This window comes from Zosterops lateralis, assembly GCF_965231275.1.
Source record: "Zosterops lateralis genome assembly, chromosome: 6".
Classification (NCBI taxonomy): domain Eukaryota; kingdom Metazoa; phylum Chordata; class Aves; order Passeriformes; family Zosteropidae; genus Zosterops; species Zosterops lateralis.
In genome coordinates this window covers 46970568-46981179 of record NC_139761.1, presented here as the reverse complement: position 1 = coordinate 46981179, position 10612 = coordinate 46970568, and the positions used below count along the sequence as shown (strand labels likewise).

The 10612-nt window shown below is 55.1% G+C and overlaps 1 protein-coding gene across 3 annotated transcripts in view; it reads left to right on the top strand.

The window, feature by feature from the left end:
• The first annotated feature begins 8521 nt into the window (after positions 1 to 8521).
• Positions 8522 to 10612, top strand: part of DUSP8 (dual specificity phosphatase 8) — a 48405-nt gene continuing 46314 nt past the window's right edge. Inside the window, exon 1 of one of the 3 annotated variants that reach the window (XM_083864336.1) lies at positions 8522 to 9082. The gene's annotated coding sequence lies outside the window, so the exon portion shown is untranslated. Of the gene's footprint in view, positions 9083 to 9318; positions 10280 to 10612 lie in introns of those variants that run through there. The other 2 variants (XM_083864337.1, XM_083864335.1) reach the window with 2 other exon arrangements.

Genomic DNA, 10612 nt, shown 5'->3' with positions numbered 1-10612 from the left:
AAAAAGATACCTCTGATATGCGATGCTGCCGGGTTAATTCCTTCCTTAGCAGGGCTCGGCCCCTGGTCTCTATGGGCTGGCAAGAGAAAATGCTAATGTCCCCAGCAGCTGCTCGGGAGAGATTTAAAGCAGGAGTGAGGGATGCTGCTGCAGGTCGGGGCCGCATGCAGCCGTGAAGGAGAGCACAGACCCAGATTTAAGAGCAGAGACCTCGGTGACTCCTTGATGGAAGATCTATGGCAAGTAGGCAAAGGCAGCCAAGCAGGCAGGGCCCCCCTCCTCTGATAGGACCAACGCTGAAGAGAGAAATAAATCGCCGCAGTCTGAACCTGCTGCTACTGCGGCACTTCCCAGGGTCATTATGGAGAGCCAGATTTCGGAGACGACGTGCCTTTGCCACTGAAACAGACAGGAGCTCAGAGCCCTGCCCAATAGCTGCCTGCAGCTGCCTGTCATGCTGCAAATCAGCACACCCTGACTTGAAAACACTCACAAATGAATGACAAGACCAGGATTAAAATACAGCCTATCAGTCCCTCCGACCCTTCATCTCATCTCGTATGCCACAGCTGCCTCATCTTTTTCCAGCTGTGGGATGACCTCATGCCAAGGGGCACCAATCACTGCAGACCAGCCATGGAACTGAGAGAAGGCATCAGGATCCACCTTTGCACTCACCCTGAAAGCAGAGGTGAAGCAAGAGATGGGGAATGCAGACAGGCTGTCATGGGACACTTCATCATCTGCTGAGTGCATGGTTAAATCAGCAGGCTGTCTCTGGGCTGTACTCAGTGAGGGATGTGCCATAGTGAGATGTGAGAACAGATCATGAAAATGCTTCTCTGAAAGCATCATGAGATGCCACTTCCTTCCTGCTCAGGTCTCCACACCTTCATCCTGTCCTGGGCTTCATTTATCAGGGGAGCTATGGGCAGGAAGACCTGCAGCCCTCCCTGCTCCCCACTCACTGGAGAGCATTTCCACACCAGACCAGACTAGGGGTCTGTTTTGCAGTGAAGTTTTGGTGGGCAGTGTAATGTATGATTCCCTGAAATTATCTCAGCCATGAAAGTCCTATGATCACTCATTCAGAGGTCAATACTCTTCCCAGCCTTTCTTGGTTACCTCTTGCTTCTTTCCCTGAAGCAAGACCTGAGGAGTCATGGCCATCAGTATTTCCATCCTAACATATTTAGGGGCTATAGCCAGTCCTCATCCCAGGCTGAGGAAGGAAATGGCCTGCCACAATGGCAATGCCCTCGAAGAGGGTACAGCCAAAATTACTCATATTGCAGCCCCCCTGAACTGGCAAATTATATCCTGCTGGGACAGTGCTACCTTAGGCAACTCCCAGACCAGTCATCCCAGGATCCTCTGAAGTTAGGAGAGACACAGGGATGAAGTTGTATCCCTTTTTCCCTCCCCCTGTACTTGAACCAGGCTGTGTCTGAGGCTTTGGTTTGGTATCCTTCCCCATCACACCTCTCAAGCTTTTCAGCCCAAACACAGGGACAGCTGGATGGGCTCAGGGGATAACTCAGACAGGGTCACCCCTGCCAGGGGTTCCAAGCTGCAGGTTTAGATCCCTGTGGGACCAATGGCATCTCTTGCAATAATGAGTTCATTCCTTTCTATGAGCTGGCACTCATGTTAGCCACATTGCCACATTGCCACATTGCAAGTGCTTTTGCACTAAAAGACCTCCCCCAGCCCTAGGAAATCTTGCAGGGACAATGCCACTGTCCCCATCTCCTGTGCTACACAGGAGAGAGACGCCCTGCTTGGCATGAAGCTGCTCAGATAAAGGCAGAGCTGACACAAAACTGGAATTGACCCAAAGCCAGCCTTTTCTACATTTAACAAGTGTGACAAATGAGTTATCATCATCCCTTCCCCTGACGGACCATCTTATCTGCAGGAAAATGGATGCTGGTTTAATGAACCAGGGGGAATATTGAACGGACTCGCCAGCATTTTTTGCACGTATAATCCATCGGGGATGGAGCGAGAGGGTTTTTATTAGTAGCCATCATATTTATTGTTTGTTACCCATGTTGTAGGAGGTGAAATTGCTGTGCTGCAGCAGGTTGGAGGCCCACCCAGACCTGCCACGGATAAGAACAGGGTAGCAGGAAGGATGCAGTAACCCTGTGCCTGGAGGATGGGATGACCGACCCCAGCACATGCTCAGCTCCACCACAGCCCTCGCCTGGGCTCCACTTCTGGGGCAGCAAAACTCCTATGCTCTCCCTTCCTCTCTCCTAGTGTCTCTCCTTAAATGGAGTCCCTCCAAACCCACAGCAGAAGGAAAGCACCCCCAAAATGGGGGAAATATGGGGGACCTGTAGATTTACAACCTTTTTGGGGAGAAAAAAAAAAATTATGCATGAATCTTCCAAGTGAAGCAGCATCAAGGTATTCAGCATTCATTTTTCACCTTGTCAGTGTCAGGGAACCCCAAATTGAGACAGCAAAACTACATCCCCTTATACTGTCAGGCAAGTACATCCCAGATTGCACCAACTGTGCTGTTAAGCGAAAGAAAGAACTTTTTTCATTTTGAGGAAACAAGGGAAAAAAAGCAGCAGCCAAATTTGACAGGTCCTTTAAGTGCCTTTTTTTTTTTTTTTTTTTTTTTTTTTTTTTTTTTTTTTTTTTTTCTTTTTTAATTTTGCAAGAAAATTCTGGAAGTTCAGGTTTTGCCAAGGCTGCCACCCGCCGCGGCAGAAGGCAGGCTTTCAAGAGTTGCTTCTCTGCCTTTTCACTTCTGCCACTCACAACGTCGCGCCGCTCTCCAAATCGCACTTTTTTTTGGCTGCGAAGCCGCAGCCTCTGTTGCACTCCGCGGCGGGAAGGAAAACTGTGAGGAGAGGGTGGAAGAGAGGAACAGCTGAACGCAGCTTGAGAAGCATCTTTGGAGATGGAGAAGAACTGACTGGTCACGTCGCCATTTAAAGAATTTAATTGTATTCCTTCGGGGAACTGAGCCTGACAGCTTGATGAGGATTGCTTTTTGGGTTTTGTTTAGCTCGGGGGGAGCGACATTGTGCAATTGTGCCTAAGACACCTGTGCTGATTTTGCATCCCTGGGGTGAGCCTGGGGAAAGGCCACCGAGGCTGGGGAGGGTCACCCTTGTCCGGAGAGATGCTCCTTCAGCCCCGCGGTGAAAGGGCTGCGGGGGGGCCCCGAGGGCAGCGCCAGCACCCAGGAGGAGCTGAGGGAGGCAGGGAGCGGCGTGTCCCAGCCCAGCCGGGGCTGCCAGGCTGCGGGAGGCAGGCAGAGGGCTCTCTCTCCCCGCTGCACGGCAGCGCACCGCCCAAACCCGCGGCGGCCGCTTTGCCCCTGGCCAGGAGCGCAGCTCCATCCACTCCCCGCCCCAAGCACCGGGAACTGCGAGCCCCTACACGGGGCAAGAGCTGGCTTGTGCAAGAAGCAGCTGTGAAGTGAGGGTGGCTCCTAAAACCAGCCAGGAGCGGGTTCCCAGCCCTCCCTCCGTGCCAGCTGGGCTATGTGTGTCAGGCGAGGGCACCGGTACACATTTACCCTCCACGCTGGTGGCTGGGAGCCAGGCAGGGCGTGATGAGCAAACCTTGCCGTGCTTACGCAAGTCTCAGCTGAGCCACGCAGGGCTCGGGGATGCCACCTTTGCACAAATGCCACCGAGCCAGTCTGCAGACGGCAGTGCATCGAGTCTTAGCTGGGGTGAACTGGTTTGGGTTTGGCCGGTAAACACGACTCCATAATTCTCTTTTATCTTTGGGGTGGCAGTAATAAACATGAGGGGGAGCTCATTCAGGTAAGGATCTCCTGGCCCAGTGTTGACATCCGTCGGTTCCCCTGCCTGGGATGAGCTGCCAGGCCTGCAGGCAGAGCATGGTGAGTCAGGCCATCAGCCTGGATACCCAAATTAACAGCCAGGGAGAGATGCAAATGGCAACATCTATTCTGCTATGGGGTGTGTGATCTTCCAGCAAAAGCCAACTATACTGTAGCATCACAACCCTGCTTCCCAGGCACTCTGTGGGTCAGGAGACAGAGTCACCCTGCCAGCAAAGTAGCAACTCTCACCTCCCTTCCCCACCATGTGCTGACATCCTGGGTGACCTTACCAAAGCCTTTTCATCACTTTTCCTCTCCAATGCTCTCATGGATAGATGGCTTCTCAGAGGAGGAACGGCAGCCTTGCTTAGAGCCACCAGGTTCTGGGACCTTGGCACTGTGGGTGTCCTTGGACCTTGGCACTGTGGGTGTCCTTGGACCTTGGCACTGTGGGTGTCCTGTGGCAGGTACAATTACAGCAGTGCCCAGTGGTTGGGCCCAGTGTGGTTGGCAAACAAAGGGGCAGAGCTGGACACTGATGGAGCTGCCTCTTCTCTCCATCCCCTTATCCATGTGCAGGTTGGACACTGAAGAGCGCCTGGCTCTGCAGGCAGACCACAGCAGTGCTCAGCCCTGCCGGGGGGAGGAGGGGGAGGCACAGATGGCAGCAGATGCTCTCATCAGTGAAAATGATTGAAGCAAAACAAAACAAAAAAAAAAGCCCTAGCAACTGGTGAGCAGCCTAACAAAAACCAGCACAAGGGTACAGAGAAAGGGTCTGGACCTGACAGACCCTTGCATAGAGCCTAGCTCCATGCTGCCTTCTGGCCCAGGGTAATGTTTTTCCCATCTCCAATTCACATACAAAGAAGAAAGACCATACCTTATCCCAGAGCACTGGGCAGTGATTATTTTTTAAGACTTGGATATATTAAAATGAAACCACTTGGTTTCTCTCCCATCCCCCTGACAATATCCTCTCTCTTGTCCTTTTCCCTCTGCCTTCAGAGAAGTGAATATGACCCTGGACAGCTTCTAGGCACATCTAAGCCCCTCATCTACCCTCACCTACCCATGGCAAGTCTTAATGTAGGCCAACATGGCACTCCATTTCAGCACTGGGGGCGAAGGAGCAGGAACACTTCCTGCACCTGAGGGCTGTTAATGTAAAGCCTCTGTGCAGGTTGGCTGCTGCTGCCAGCCTCAGCTCTGCTGTCGTGACAGCCTCATGCCAGTGCAAAGGTCCTGCTCTTCCACCCCTCCCATCCCCTGACTTTGACCCACAGTGCCAGCACACAGCAGCCATGCCCCGCGTTTGGCACGTCTCCAATGCTCCTGCCCAGCTTTCCTCCAGTATGTCCAGGGCAGAGGGAACCAGAGGGAATTGATTCAATGTATGATGGTTTACTTTTCCTTTTCCCCTTTGGCAGGAGTGCCTCGCGGCACAGTCAGAGCTACAGAATGAATGCTTCTGCAGCATGTGCTGAGCTGAATGGCTCAGCACGCAGCCCTCCAGCCTGCTCCTTCTGCGATTAATTGCACAGTAGCTGCTCCTGCGACGAGCACGCACAGCTCTGCACGCTGCGAGGGCTGAGCCATGCTGCACACAGGCAGATTCTCCTATCAGGAAAATGGAGACAGATCCAGGGAAGCCCCTGTGTGAGAAACACACCTGCCTGGTGATGCTGCAAGTGCCTTCTTCCTGCTCAGGCGTGTCAGCTCTCTTCACTGAGTGACACCATTTTGGGCTTTGCAGGAAAACGGTGGCGTGCACAGGGATCTGTGCATCCATCCCAGCCATGAGGCAGGAGAACTGGGGAGAACATGAGCAGGTGCCAAAGAAAGGAGCGATGCCCTTCTTAAAGTTGATGCAGAGTTCACCACAGTCAGTACATTCCCTTACGGAACAAAACAAGGTGACACAAAGCCTGACAAGCCCTTTCCTCCAGCACCACATTGTGCTCCACTCCAGGACACCACAGCAAGGGTGACAGGCAAACACATGGTGGAACCAACCAAGCCTGGAAGAAGCAGAGCCATGCCAGCCCAAGGGCTGACTCTGGCCTCAGCTATCAGCACAGCTTTGAGGTTCCAATACCTCTTGCAGTGGGAACACAGTGTCTTGTGCCACAGCCAGCCCTGCTGGGCGAGGGTGATGGGATGTTGGCTCAGCCAACAGTGCAATAAACTGCATTTAAATAACTAGGATAGGTTAAAAAAATAAAGTTATTTGGCCATTTAAAGATATTGCAAGTTGACAAAAGTCTCTCCTTTTTGATGGATAAGAAAGTTGGTTTGGCAGCAATTCCTTTTTCCTAGTTTTAGTTTCCTTCATGATCAGGTTCCAATTTTAATCCCTGCAGGATGCATGCAGAAGGCTCTGCTGCACTCTTCTGCACTTGGCCTGCCATGGCAATTAGGGGGCCTGGAAAACGTTTTAGCAAGAACTATTACATGTATAAGCGTAACTTGCATTTGAAACATGTATCTGGGATGCAATCCATCTTTGGATGTGCCTGAAATCTGGGAAAGAGGAAAAACTGGAGTGGGGTGAATTATTTTTTAAGTGCTTAACCTGAAACAAAGTGCTTTCCTTTAGCCATAAGCAACTTGCTGTGTAATTTTTGCTCGGCTGGTGATGGCTGTGATGGAGAGGGGAGTGTGATGGCCCTGGGGCTGAGACAATAGATTCACATCTGGTAGATGGAGCTTAGAGATGAGGCTGCTTTGTTCTGCCTGCCTGACCATTACAGCATTGCCCTGGCTCTCCCAGCTTAATTTCCCCTGGGGAAAATAGGGGTAATAGGGACGATGGGAGCCATCCAGAGCTGACCAGGTGTGCTCACAGCACTTCCCTCGCTCAGACTGGCTGCCCACTTCCATGTAGCTGTGGGTCCGCACCCGAACGCCAGAATATCAGGTTGAGCAGGATTGGGATCTAAATAGGGTTAGCTCCCAGCTTTGAGAGGCAGGTGAGGTTTTGCAAGCCTCAATCAACGCCTGCTCCTGGCCCCTGTGATCCCGGGAGCAGTTTAGCAGCAATGAATCATTTGTTTTGGTTTCTCCCCACCAGGCGCTCGACTGCGGCGCCTCGCACAGAAGCAGTGGGTGTGGGAGAGATGCAGGTCCCGTGGGCTGGAGCCTCTCCCATGGCCGTGAGAACCCATGTCCCACTGGTCCCCAGCCCTGCTGGAGCTGCTCCTCCTGTTTGCTGCCAATGGGGATGTTGTGTGGGTCAAATCTCCTGTGTCCTCATCAGCCAGGGATGCAGCAGGGGCATCCATGGATTAGCTGAGGAGAGGTTGCCAGGGATGAAGGCTCAAGAGGGAGCTCAGCTTGGTCTCCTGCTGGAATGTACAGTTCAAAGGTGTCCCTCAGGACACTCCATCCTCTGCCTCATCCTCATCACCTCTCCATCCCTTGCCTGCTCCAAGCTCGACATACTTCTCACATCTGCTTCCCACTCTCCTCCCCTGTGCCATGCCACTGGACAGACAGGGAACAATCTTCCTGACAGCTCATCTGGGATGCTCATCTGTGATGAGCCAGGTCCAGTATTGGAAACACTGATTTTAACTGGAGTTTGGAAAAAAAACTGTTTAAATCCTCTTCCTTCAGCAGGCTTTGTGAGCTCATGGCTCTCTGCCTAGATGAGGAAGCTTTGGGATTTTAAGACTCATTCCTTTCCCCTTCTTTTTCCTATTTTACTCCAGAAAAGGGGTGTAGCTGAGGAAACAGTCCAAAGCTGAGGCAAGAGAAGTCTTTCTCAGGTTTTCCCCATCTGGGTGCTTTACATGGCCGCGAGGAGGGAGCTGGGCAGGAAAACCAGCAGGAAAGGCTTCGTTCCCGCCACGCCAGTCGTGCTGCTGCTCCAGTTCCCACCAGGACCAAGTGTTCCCATGCCACTAAAGAAGCGAGTGCCCATGCTACCCCAGCATCTTGCCACTGATTATGACAACTGGGCCAAAACCCATGAGTTTAGGTAGAATATCCCTAATTTTGTAAAAGTTTCCCTGCTGACAGCTTTGGGTGAGCTGGTTTTCTGCACTAGGAGAAGGGCACGAACTCAGCGCTGCTTATGCAATGGGGAGAGTGAGACTTTTTAGCATCCCAGGGTTTTCTACCTCTGGTGCTTTATGAGAAATGACATTTCTGGGAAAGATTTTGCCGCCAGTTACTGTGGGAGCTCGACATTCTTCTCAAGCGAGCTGCCGGCCGCGCGTCTGGAGACATGAGAGTTAATTTTAAAACATCCGGCATCTCTATCGGCAGGGAGGAAGGTTCCCTCCATTTCCTAAGCTCCAGCAAAACCTAAGCTTCTAAATCCTAATCCCTCTCTAAGCTGGAGCTGCCAGGCCAGGGCCAAGGGCAGAGAAAAACCCCTGCCGTGTAACCAGGCCAGTTGCCCAGTTCTTTGGTGAACCCACAGCAGGATGGGGAGCCCTAAGCTCCAGGATGGGGATGGAGATGGAGATGGAGCCGACTCCATCCATCCAGGAGCTGACCCGTGGGTCAGGCTCCTCCAGCTTTTTGGTCACACTTTGCCATGCCAGCCTGCCGTGCTGCCTCTACGCCCGTCCCTCTGCAGCTGGGGCACCCCAGAGAGAACGAGTCCCGTGGGGCACCCCGCAGGTCCCCGCTGCTCCAGGCTCAGCAGGCAGGGCGCTGACAGGCGGCAGGGTGGGAGAGCTCTCGGCTCAGCCTTGCCTCGCCAGGCAGCCCGGGGAGCAGCCACGACCCACAAACACACGGCCAGCGCGTTTTCTGCCCGGCGCAGCGCGGCTGCGGGGCTGTCCCAGCCGGAGGGTCACCGCGGGAAGGGTCTCACCGCTCGGGCCGCTCTCCCGCGGTCCCCCCGGCCCCCGACCCCGCAGCTGCGGCTCTCCCGGGGCGCAGCGCCCGCTCCCTCCCTCCGCGCCGCTCCGCGCCCGCGGGGCTGACGTCACCCTGCCCGCCTCCGATTGGCTGCGGGTGACGTCAACGCTGTCTCTTTTTTTTTTCTCCTTTTTTTTTTTTTTTTTTTTTTTTTCCTCTCCCCCCTCTCCCCCCCCCCCCCCCCCCGCTCCCGAGGCATGACCTCATCGCCGGCGCATTCCCGGCGACGCGCGGAGCGGCGCGGAGCAGCGCGGAGCAGCGCGGAGCGGGCCCCCCCCCCCGTCCCCGCCCGCCGCGGCATGCGGGCCCTGCGGCGCCGGCAGCGGCCGCGCCAGCGGAACAGCCCGCGGAGCGGAGCGGGGCGGCCGCCCGCGCCCGCCGCGCCGGGTCAGTGCCGTGTCCGCGCCGTGTCCGCGCCGTGTCCGAGCGGGACGGGGCCCTGCGCCCCCGGGGAGGCGGGGAGGGGGAGCGGAGCCGGCATCGCGCCCTCCCCGAGGCGGCGGGCAGCATGTGCCGCTGTGTGTGCGTGTCCGCCCGTGCGCCCGGGCACCGCGCTGCGCGGCTCTGCGGGCATGGAATGGCTCCGGTGCGAGGGGAATGATGCGTGTGCCAAGTGCTGGGGCTGGAGCAGCCACACGGCGGGGATTGGGGAAAGGAAGGGGGGGTTGGGGGGCTGGCGCTCCGCGGCCGCGCATGTCGGGGATGCTGCGCTTGTTTTCGGGGCGGGGGGTGGTGGAAATCCCACCCTGCCCTGGCGGTGCGCGCTCGCCGGGCGGCCGCGCTGCAGGTGAGGAGGGGGCGCGGGAAGCTCCGGGGAACACCCGCCGGGCCGGGGGTCGCGGGTGGAGGGGTGTTCTGGCGAGGCGGAGGGCTGGTGTTTGAGGAAGCGGTGTTAACAGCGCTGTGGTTTTTCTGATGATGAAAGAGGTTGGAGTGTCGCCCTGTGTCCTTGGCGTTTAAACGCAGCCGGCATGTGTTCAGCAGCGGGGGTTTTCATGCAACGCTTCACTGCTGCGGCTCCAAAGGCGCTGCTCGCGATTAATGAGTTAAGCTGCTCGTTTAAAATAATCCTCTCCACCTTCCCTAATGTGCCTGGACCGATTGATCGCCCCCCGCCCACCCTCAATCATTATATAGTGATAAATGTTGCTTTCTGTGCTGAGCGTTGTTTGTTTTTAAAGATCCCTGGTTATTTCCCTTATTGATAAATAAGTTCCTTCTCCTTCCTGCTCCCCCCCTCCCTTTTCTCCTCCCCCAGAATTAAATTCCTGAGCAACAGCAAAAGCTGATGTCAGTGCTTCAGCTTGCATTGGGGGAGCTCTGTGCACAGGTCAGTAATTTGCGGTTTCGTTGGAAGGAAGAATGCGGAGCAGTGCTGTTCTGACAGGGATATTTGGATTTTTCTAGGCACGGACGCGTTCATCCCTGGTATTGCGGTAGTTACCGACAGGTTCCTGCTGGGAGCTGGGTGCTGCATAAGCGTATGTAGGAGAGGAGAGGAGAGACCATCCCTGTCCCAAGCAGCTGGCGATGACGAATGCCTTGGGAATGGTTGCCAGAGGTTCCATCTCGCTCTGATTTGGGGTAATAAGGCAGACCCCTCTGTGGCAGGAAAGGGTGAGGGTACCCAAGCAGCCCGCAGAGCACAGGTAGCGCTGGGGATTGTGCCTGGCAGTGCAGGGGCCATGATAACCTTGAGAGCAGCTTGCCCGTGGAGCGGTGTTTGACATTGGCTCGCATTGTCTCATCCTCCTGCGCTGGGGCACGGCTGCCTACGCGCCCAAGGGTGGCTGTGGAGAGCTTTGTTTTCGGAAGGACTCGGTGCACGGGAATTGGTGCTGTGGGGTTTGGCCTGGCCTCTGTGTGCCTCTGCTCGGGCGGCTGTGCCGGGAGGACTCTCTCTGCAGAAGAGGTTTG